A 12,053-nucleotide genomic window follows, 5' to 3' on the forward strand; every position below is an offset into this window, starting at 1 on the left:
TGGGAAGTAGTCCTAGTAAAACCAGAATGCATGACTTGTTTCTGGACGTATGAATTACGTGTCTTTATTGCCTTTGCTGAACGACTTGTGTACTAGCTAGAATTGTCTTCACAACTATCTTGTATCAAAGTTATTGTGTGCTATATTTCATGCTTTATGTAAAATAAGCGGTATTGTAAGTTTGTAAAATATTGTATAAAAGTTTGAACGCGAAATATTATTATAATCAGTTTTTCATATAGAATTGTAGTAGTTGAATTGTATATTAGCTACTAAGTATGAACTTAACGGGTAGGTACTACCCGAATTTAAACTTATAAAACGCTAATATGAAGAAAAAGCTTTTATAAATGAGTTCATATTATGCTACGAAATACTATTAACTACTCTTAATATTCTGTATGATTAACTTGTTCCATTTAACTATTTTGAAGGAAATGGCACCGACTACTCGACACACCGTGAATATGAATGAAGAGGAATTCCGTACTTTTCTAGCTTCAAACATAGCCGCAGTACAGGCTGCGCTACATACCAACAATAACCTTGGATCTAGCAGTACAGGAAATCGTGTAGGATGCACCTACAAAGAATTCACTGCCTGCAAACCTTTGGAATTTGATGGAACCGAAGGACCGATCGGATTGAAACGGTGGACCGAGAAGGTTGAATCGGTGTTTGCCATAAGTAAGTGTACTGAAGAGGACAAAGTGAAGTACGCTACGCATACCTTCACAGGTTCTGCGTTAACATGGTGGAATACCTATCTAGAGCAAGTGGGACAAGATGATGCGTACGCACTACCGTGGTCAGCATTCAAGCACTTGATGAACGAGAAGTACCGTCCCAGAACCGAGGTCAATAAGCTCAAGACAGAACTTAGAGGGTTACGAACCCAAGGATTTGATATTACCACGTACGAAAGACGATTCACAGAATTGTGCCTATTGTGTCCGGGAGCATTCGAAGATGAGGAAGAGAAGATCGACGCGTTTGTGAAAGGATTACCGGAAAGAATCCAAGAAGATATAAGTTCACACGAGCCCGCCTCCATACAACAGGCATGTAGAATGGCTCACAAACTAGTGAACCAGATTGAAGAAAGAATTAAAGAACAGACTGCTGAAGAGGCCAATGTGAAGCAAGTCAAAAGAAAGTGGGAGGAAAACGGTGATAAGAATCACCAATACAACAACAACAGCAATTACAACAATAATCGCAACAATTATCCCAACAATCGCAACATCAATCGCAACTACAACAAACGGCCCAACAACAACAACAACAACAACAACAACAACAACAACAGCAACTACAACAATCATCCCAACAACAATAATAACCGCAACAACAACAACAATCAGAAGCAACTATGCCAAAGGTGTGAAAAGAATCACTCAGGGTTCTGCACCAAATTTTGCAACAAGTGTAAAAGAAATGGTCATAGCGCGGCGAAGTGTGAGGTCTACGGACCAGGGGTTAATAGAACGAAAGGAACAAATGGTGTCGGAACGAGTAATGGCGGAGCAAGTAGTGTCGGAGCAAGTTATGCCAATGTAGTTTGTTATAAATGTGGAAAACCAGGCCACATTATTAGAAATTGCCCGAACCAGGAGAACACGAATGGACAAGGCCGTGGAAGGGTTTTCAATATTAATGCGGTAGAGGCACAGGAAGACCCGGAGCTTGTTACGGGTACGTTTCTTATTGACAATAAATCTGCTTACGTTTTATTTGATTCGGGTGCGGATAGAAGCTATATGAGTAGAGATTTTTGTGCTAAATTAAGTTGTCCATTGACGCCTTTCGATAGTAAATTTTTACTCGAATTAGCAAATGGTAAATTAATTTCAGCAGATAATATATGTCGGAATCGAGAAATTAAACTGGTTAGCGAAACATTTAAGATTGATTTGATACCAGTAGAGTTAGGGAGTTTTGATGTGATAATCGGTATGGACTGGTTGAAAGAAGTGAAAGCGGAGATCGTTTGTTACAAAAATGCAATTCGCATTATACGAGAAAAAGGAAAACCCTTAATGGTGTACGGAGAAAAGGGCAACACGAAGCTACATCTTATTAGTAATTTGAAGGCACAAAAACTAATAAGAAAAGGTTGCTATGCTGTTCTAGCACACGTCGAGAAAGTACAAACTGAAGAAAAGAGCATCAATGATGTTCCCATTGCAAAAGAATTTCCCGATGTATTTCCGAAAGAATTACCGGGATTACCCCCACATCGATCCGTTGAATTTCAAATAGATCTTGTACCAGGAGCTGCACCAATAGCTCGTGCTCCTTACAGACTCGCACCCAGCGAGATGAAAGAACTGCAAAGCCAATTACAAGAACTTTTAGAGCGTGGTTTCATTCGACCAAGCACATCACCGTGGGGAGCTCCTGTTTTGTTTGTCAAGAAGAAAGATGGTACATTCAGGTTGTGTATCGACTACCGAGAGTTGAACAAACTTACCATCAAGAACCGCTACCCACTACCGAGAATCGACGACTTATTTGATCAACTACAAGGCTCGTCTGTTTATTCAAAGATTGACTTACGTTCCGGGTATCATCAAATGCGGGTGAAAGAAGATGATATTCCAAAGACTGCTTTCAGAACACGTTACGGTCATTACGAGTTTATGGTCATGCCGTTTGGTTTAACTAATGCACCAGCTGTGTTCATGGACCTTATGAACCGAGTGTGTGGACCATACCTTGACAAGTTTGTCATTGTTTTCATTGATGACATACTTATTTACTCAAAGAATGACCAAGAACACGGTGAACATTTGAGAAAGGTGTTAGAAGTATTGAGGAAGGAAGAATTGTACGCTAAGTTTTCAAAGTGTGCATTTTGGTTGGAAGAAGTTCAATTCCTCGGTCACATAGTGAACAAAGAAGGTATTAAGGTGGATCCGGCAAAGATAGAAACTGTTGAAAAGTGGGAAACCCCGAAAACTCCGAAACACATACGCCAGTTTTTAGGACTAGCTGGTTACTACAGAAGGTTCATCCAAGACTTTTCCAGAATAGCAAAACCCTTGACTGCATTAACGCATAAAGGGAAGAAATTTGAATGGAATGATGAACAAGAGAAAGCGTTTCAGTTATTGAAGAAAAAGCTAACTACGGCACCTATATTGTCATTGCCTGAAGGGAATGATGATTTTGTGATTTATTGTGACGCATCAAAGCAAGGTCTCGGTTGTGTATTAATGCAACGAATGAAGGTGATTGCTTATGCGTCTAGACAATTGAAGATTCACGAACAAAATTATACGACGCATGATTTGGAATTAGGCGCGGTTGTTTTTGCATTAAAGACTTGGAGGCACTACTTATATGGGGTCAAAAGTATTATATATACCGACCACAAAAGTCTTCAACACATATTTAATCAGAAACAACTGAATATGAGGCAGCGTAGGTGGATTGAATTATTGAATGATTACGATTTTGAGATTCGTTACCACCCGGGGAAGGCAAATGTGGTAGCCGATGCCTTGAGCAGGAAGGATAGAGAACCCATTCGAGTAAAATCTATGAATATAATGATTCATAATAACATTACTACTCAAATAAAGGAGGCGCAACAAGGAGTTTTAAAAGAGGGAAATTTAAAGGATGAAATACCCAAAGGATCGGAGAAGCATCTTAATATTCGGGAAGACGGAACCCGGTATAGGGCTGAAAGGATTTGGGTACCAAAATTTGGAGATATGAGAGAAATGGTACTTAGAGAAGCTCATAAAACCAGATACTCAATACATCCTGGAACGGGGAAGATGTACAAGGATCTCAAGAAACATTTTTGGTGGCCGGGTATGAAAGCCGATGTTGCTAAATACGTAGGAGAATGTTTGACGTGTTCTAAGGTCAAAGCTGAGCATCAGAAACCATCAGGTCTACTTCAACAACCCGAAATCCCGGAATGGAAATGGGAAAACATTACCATGGATTTCATCACTAAATTGCCAAGGACTGCAAGTGGTTTTGATACTATTTGGGTAATAGTTGATCGTCTCACCAAATCAGCACACTTCCTACCAATAAGAGAAGATGACAAGATGGAGAAGTTAGCACGACTGTATTTGAAGGAAGTCGTCTCCAGACATGGAATACCAATCTCTATTATCTCTGATAGGGATGGCAGATTTATTTCAAGATTCTGGCAGACATTACAGCAAGCATTAGGAACTCGTCTAGACATGAGTACTGCCTATCATCCACAAACTGATGGGCAGAGCGAAAGGACGATACAAACGCTTGAAGACATGCTACGAGCATGTGTTATTGATTTCGGAAACAGTTGGGATCGACATCTACCGTTAGCAGAATTTTCCTACAACAATAGCTACCATTCAAGCATTGAGATGGCGCCGTTTGAAGCACTTTATGGTAGAAAGTGCAGGTCTCCGATTTGTTGGAGTGAGGTGGGGGATAGACAGATTACGGGTCCGGAGATTATACAAGAAACTACCGAGAAGATCATCCAAATTCAACAACAGTTGAAAACCGCCCAAAGTCGACAAAAGAGCTACGCTGACATTAAAAGAAAAGATATAGAATTTGAAATTGGAGAGATGGTCATGCTTAAAGTTTCACCTTGGAAAGGCGTTGTTCGATTTGGTAAACGAGGGAAATTAAATCCAAGGTATATTGGACCATTCAAGATTATTGATCGTGTCGGACCAGTAGCTTACCGACTTGAGTTACCTCAACAACTCGCGGCTGTACATAACACTTTCCACGTCTCGAATTTGAAGAAATGTTTTGCTAAAGAAGATCTCACTATTCCGTTAGATGAAATCCAAATCAACGAAAAACTCCAATTCATCGAAGAACCCGTCGAAATAATGGATCGTGAGGTTAAAAGACTTAAGCAAAACAAGATACCAATTGTTAAGGTTCGATGGAATGCTCGTAGAGGACCCGAGTTCACCTGGGAGTGTGAAGATCAGATGAAGAAGAAATACCCGCATCTATTTCCAGAAGATTCGTCAACACCTTCAACAGCTTAAAATTTCGGGACGAAATTTATTTAACGGGTAGGTACTGTAGTGACCCGAACTTTTCCATGTTTATATATATTAATTGAGATTGATGTTTACATGATTAAATGTTTCCAACATGTTAAGCAATCAAACTTGTTAAGACTTGATTAATTGAAATAGGTTTCATATAGACAATTGACCACCCAAGTTGACCGGTGATTCACGAACGTTAAAACTTGTAAAAAAACTATATGATGACATATATATGGTTATATATATAGTTAACATGATATTATGATAAGTAAACATATCATTAATTATATTAACAATGAACTACATATGTAAAAACAAGACTACTAACTTAATGATTTTGAAACGAGACATATATGTAACGTTTATCGTTGTAACGACATTTAATGTATATATATCATATTAAGAGATATTCGTACATCATAATATCATGATAATATAATAATTTAAAATCTCTTTTGATATTATAAACATTGGGTTAACAACATTTAACAAGATCGTTAACCTAAAGGTTTCAAAACAACACTTACATGTAACGACTAACGATGACTTAACGACTCAGTTAAAATGTATATACATGTAGTGTTTTAATATGTATTTATACACTTTTGAAAGACTTCAATACACTTATCAAAATACTTCTACTTAACAAAAATGCTTACAATTACATTCTCGTTCAGTTTCATCAACAATTCTACTCGTATGCACCCGTATTCGTACTCGTACAATACACAGCTTTTAGATGTATGTACTATTGGTATATACACTCCAATGATCAGCTCTTAGCAGCCCATGTGAGTCACCTAACACATGTGGGAACCATCATTTGGCAACTAGCATGAAATATCTCATAAGATTACAAAAATATGAGTAATCATTCATGACTTATTTACATGAAAACAAAATTACATATCCTTTATATCTAATCCATACACCAACGACCAAAAACACCTAAAAACACTTTCATTCTTCAATTTTCTTCATCTAATTGAACTCTCTCAAGTTCTATCTTCAAGTTCTAAGTGTTCTTCATAAATTCCAAAAGTTCTAGTTTCATAAAATCAAGAATACTTTCAAGTTTGCTAGCTCACTTCCAATCTTGTAAGGTGATCATCCAACCTCAAGAAATCTTTGTTTCTTACAGTAGGTTATCATTCTAATACAAGGTAATAATCATATTCAAACTTTGTTTCAATTTCTATAACTATAACAATCTTATTTCAAGTGATGATCTTACTTGAACTTGTTTTCGTGTCATGATTTTGCTTCAAGAACTTTGAGCCATCCTAGGATCCATTGAAGCTAGATCCATTTTTCTCTTTTCCAGTAGGTTCATCCAAGGAACTTAAGGTAGTAATGATGTTCATAACATCATTCGATTCATACATATAAAGCTATCTTATTCGAAGGTTTAAACTTGTAATCACTAGAACATAGTTTAGTTAATTCTAAACTTGTTCGCAAACAAAAGTTAATCCTTCTAACTTGACTTTTAAAATCAACTAAACACATGTTCTATATCTATATGATATGCTAACTTAATGATTTAAAACCTGGAAACACGAAAAACACCGTAAAACCGGATTTACGCCGTCGTAGTAACACCGCGGGCTGTTTTGGGTTAGTTAATTAAAAACTATGATAAACTTTGATTTAAAAGTTGTTATTCTGAGAAAATGATTTTTATTATGAACATGAAACTATATCCAAAAATTATGGTTAAACTCAAAGTGGAAGTATGTTTTCTAAAATGGTCATCTAGACGTCGTTCTTTCGACTGAAATGACTACCTTTACAAAAACGAATTGTAACTTATTTTTCCGACTAGAAACCTATACTTTTTTTGTTTAGATTCATAAAATAGAGTTCAATATGAAACCATAGCAATTTGATTCACTCAAAACGGATTTAAAATGAAGAAGTTATGGGTAAAACAAGATTGGATAATTTTTCTCATTTTAGCTACGTGAAAATTGGTAACAAATCTATTCCAACCATAACTTAATCAACTTGTATTATATATTATGTAATCTTGAGATACCATAGACACGTATACAATGTTTCGACCTATCATGTCGACACATCTATATATATTTCGGAACAACCATAGACACTCTATATGTGAATGTTGGAGTTAGCTATACAGGGTTGAGGTTGATTCCAAAATATATATAGTTTGAGTTGTGATCAATACTGAGATACGTATACACTGGGTCGTGGATTGATTCAAGATAATATTTATCGATTTATTTCTGTACATCTAACTGTGGACAACTAGTTGTAGGTTACTAACGAGGACAGCTGACTTAATAAACTTAAAACATCAAAATATATTAAAAGTGTTGTAAATATATTTTGAACATACTTTGATATATATGTATATATTGTTATAGGTTCGTGAATCAACCAGTGGCCAAGTCTTACTTCCCGACGAAGTAAAAATCTGTGAAAGTGAGTTATAGTCCCACTTTTAAAATCTAATATTTTTGGGATGAGAATACATGCAGGTTTTATAAATGATTTACAAAATAGACACAAGTACGTGAAACCACATTCTATGGTTGAATTATCGAAATCGAATATGCCCCTTTTTATTAAGTCTGGTAATCTAAGAATTAGGGAACAGACACCCTAATTGACGCGAATCCTAAAGATAGATCTATTGGGCCTAACAAACCCCATCCAAAGTACCGGATGCTTTAGTACTTCGAAATTTATATCATATCCGAAGGGTGTCCCGGAATGATGGGGATATTCTTATATATGCATCTTGTTATTGTCGGTTACCAGGTGTTCACCATATGAATGATTTTTATCTCTATGTATGGGATGTGTATTGAAAAATGAGATCTTGTGGTCTATTGTTACGATTTGATATATATAGGTTAAACCTATAACTCACCAACATTTTTGTTGACGTTTAAAGCATGTTTATTCTCAGGTGAATATTAAGAGCTTCCGCTGTTGCATACTAAAATAAGGACAAGATTTGGAGTCCATGTTTGTATGATATTGTGTAAAAACTGCATTCAAGAAACTGATTTCGATGTAACATATTTGTATTGTAAACCATTATGTAATGGTCGTGTGTAAACAGGATATTTTAGATTATCATTATTTGATAATCTACGTAAAGCTTTTTAAACCTTTATTTATGAAATAAAGGTTATGGTTTGTTTTAAAAAGGAATGCAGTCTTTGAAAAACGTCTCATATAGAGGTCAAAACCTCGCAACGAAATCAATTAATATGGAACGTTTTTAATCAATAAGAACGGGACATTTCATATGGTATCTCAAGATTACATAATATATAATACAAGTTGATTAAGTTATGGTTGGAATAGATTTGTTACCAATTTTCACGTAGCTAAAATGAGAAAAATTATCCAATCTTGTTTTACCCATAACTTCTTCATTTTAAATCCGTTTTGAGTGAATCAAATTGCTATGGTTTCATATTGAACTCTATTTTATGAATCAAAAAAAGTATAGGTTTCTAGTCGGAAAAATAAGTTACAAGTCGTTTTTGTAAAGGTAGTCATTTCAGTCGAAAGAACGACGTCTAGATGACCATTTTAGAAAACATACTTCCACTTTGAGTTTAACCATAATTTTTGGATATAGTTTCATGTTCATAATAAAAATCATTTTCTCAGAATAACAATTTTTAAATCAAAGTTTATCATAGTTTTTAATTAACTAACCCAAAACAGCCCGCGGTGTTACTACGACGGCGTAAATCTGGTTTTACGGTGTTTTTCGTGTTTCCAGGTTTTAAATCATTAAGTTAGCATATCATATAGATATAGAACATGTGTTTAGTTGATTTTAAAAGTCAAGTTAGAAGGATTAACTTTTGTTTGCGAACAAGTTTAGAATTAACTAAACTATGTTCTAGTGATTACAAGTTTAAACCTTCGAATAAGATATCTTTATATGTATGAATCGAATGATGTTATGAACATCATTACTACCTTAAGTTCCTTGGATGAACCTACTGGAAAAGAGAAAAATGGATCTAGCTTCAATGGATCCTTGGATGGCTCAAAGTTCTTGAAGCAAAATCATGACACGAAAACAAGTTCAAGTAAGATCATCACTTGAAATAAGATTGTTATAGTTATAGAAATTGAACCAAAGTTTGAATATGATTATTACCTTGTATTAGAATGATAACCTACTGTAAGAAACAAAGATTTCTTGAGGTTGGATGATCACCTTACAAGATTGGAAGTGAGCTAGCAAACTTGAAAGTATTCTTGATTTTATGAAACTAGAACTTTTAGAATTTATGAAGAACACTTAGAACTTGAAGATAGAACTTGAGAGAGTTCAATTAGATGAAGAAAATTGAAGAATGAAAGTGTTTGTAGGTGTTTTTGGTCGTTGGTGTATGGATTAGATATAAAGGATATGTAATTTTGTTTTCATGTAAATAAGTCATGAATGATTACTCATATTTTTGTAATCTTATGAGATATTTCATGCTAGTTGCCAAATGATGGTTCCCACATGTGTTAGGTGACTCACATGGGCTGCTAAGAGCTGATCATTGGAGTGTATATACCAATAGTACATACATCTAAAAGCTGTGTATTGTACGAGTACGAATACGGGTGCATACGAGTAGAATTGTTGATGAAACTGAACGAGAATGTAATTGTAAGCATTTTTGTTAAGTAGAAGTATTTTGATAAGTGTATTGAAGTCTTTCAAAAGTGTATAAATACATATTAAAACACTACATGTATATACATTTTAACTGAGTCGTTAAGTCATCGTTAGTCGTTACATGTAAGTGTTGTTTTGAAACCTTTAGGTTAACGATCTTGTTAAATGTTGTTAACCCAATGTTTATAATATCAAAAGAGATTTTAAATTATTATATTATCATGATATTATGATGTACGAATATCTCTTAATATGATATATATATATTAAATGTCGTTACAACGATAAACGTTACATATATGTCTCGTTTCAAAATCATTAAGTTAGTAGTCTTGTTTTTACATATGTAGTTCATTGTTAATATAATTAATGATATGTTTACTTATCATAATATCATGTTAACTATATATATAACCATATATATGTCATCATATAGTTTTTTTACAAGTTTTAACGTTCGTGAATCACCGGTCAACTTGGGTGGTCAATTGTCTATATGAAACCTATTTCAATTAATCAAGTCTTAACAAGTTTGATTGCTTAACATGTTGGAAACATTTAATCATGTAAACATCAATCTCAATTAATGTATATAAACATGGAAAAGTTCGGGTCACTACATATATATATCGTATATTTATATCTTTATATATATCTGTATTCAGTATTCTGTATTTTTATATATATAATTTGCATATATTCGTAGTGTATATCTATATATCTGTTTATCTAGATATTTATGTATCTAATTATAGCTGTATTCTACATATTATGTAAACATAATATTATTAATAATACAAACATTAATATTAATTATTAATATTAATTTTAATAACCAAACTAGTAATACTAATACTAATGATAGTATTAATAATAATAAGAATAACAAATAATTAATAATATTGATAATAATAATTATTAATGATAATGTTCCTAGTAATGTTAACTAATACCAATATTAACAATAATGATATACTAATAATGTTACTAATATTAATGCCTAATATTAATACTTATTATTAATCATAATATCTAACATTATAACTTTTCTATTAGTTATATCAATGATGATATTAATAATAATAAATCAAATGTATCAAATTTATTATTATTAATAATACCGAGATTAATATTAATATTAATATAAATATTTATTTTTAATACTGATAATAAGAGTAATAACATTTATATTATAATTGTATTTTAACTTATTTTATATATTATTAACTGTGCAATAGTATTAATATTAATCATAATATCTAACATTATAACTTTTCTATTAGTTATATCAATGATGATATTAATAATAATAAATCAAATGTATCAAATTTATTATTATTAATAATACTGAGATTAATATTAATATTAATATAAATATTTATTTTTAATACTGATAATAAGAGTAATAACATTTATATTATAATTGTATTTTAACTTATTTTATATATTATTAACTGTGCAATATTTAATAATCATATATTATATGATGACCTTTATTGAATACTTATTATTTATAAATTATATATATATATATATATATATATATATATATATATATATATATATATATATATATATATATATATATATATATATATATATATATATATATATATACATGGACACAATTCAAAGTTTTTGAGACTTCAACTTTACAGACTTTGCTTATCGTGTCGGATTCATATAAAAATTAAGTTTAAATTTGATCAGAAATTGCCGGGTCGTCACAACAAAACATGAACAAAAAACGTTCATATTCTTCACGAACAATATTATCTTGAATGTTATTTTTGTCGATCGTTTTCCCGCCTAAATAATAACATTCATCACGAAGTGTCTCTTCTAAATGTTCATATTTTCGCGTGATCTTGATGCCGGAAAAAAAAATTCAAAAAAAAAAACGAAAAAATAAAATAAAATTTTCTTCCCCCCGCTTCCCCCTGATTGGTTACTTCCCAATTGATCCTGCCCCTATATATATATATATATATATATATATATATATATATATATATATATATATATATATATATATATATATATCGATTGTTTTGCCAAAAAACTACTGTATTACTTCCTTCATCCTATTACACGTGTTCACTTACTTTTTGTACATAGTTTTAGAAATTTCACTAACTTTATTCTCCACCAATCAAAAATTTTTTTTCCTCTAGAATAACTTTTCTTATTGGTTGAAATGGAATATATCAAAATAGAAATTTGAATACTTGTGATGGAACGGAGATAGTAATTGTTGAATATTGAAGATGAACTATATTGAAGCACATCGTGAGGGAATTTAGCTGCACGCCGTTAAAACTTTGAAAACTTTAACAAAAAACGTTCATATTCTT

The sequence above is a fragment of the Rutidosis leptorrhynchoides genome, chromosome 2 (assembly GCF_046630445.1).
Source record: "Rutidosis leptorrhynchoides isolate AG116_Rl617_1_P2 chromosome 2, CSIRO_AGI_Rlap_v1, whole genome shotgun sequence".
Classification (NCBI taxonomy): domain Eukaryota; kingdom Viridiplantae; phylum Streptophyta; class Magnoliopsida; order Asterales; family Asteraceae; genus Rutidosis; species Rutidosis leptorrhynchoides.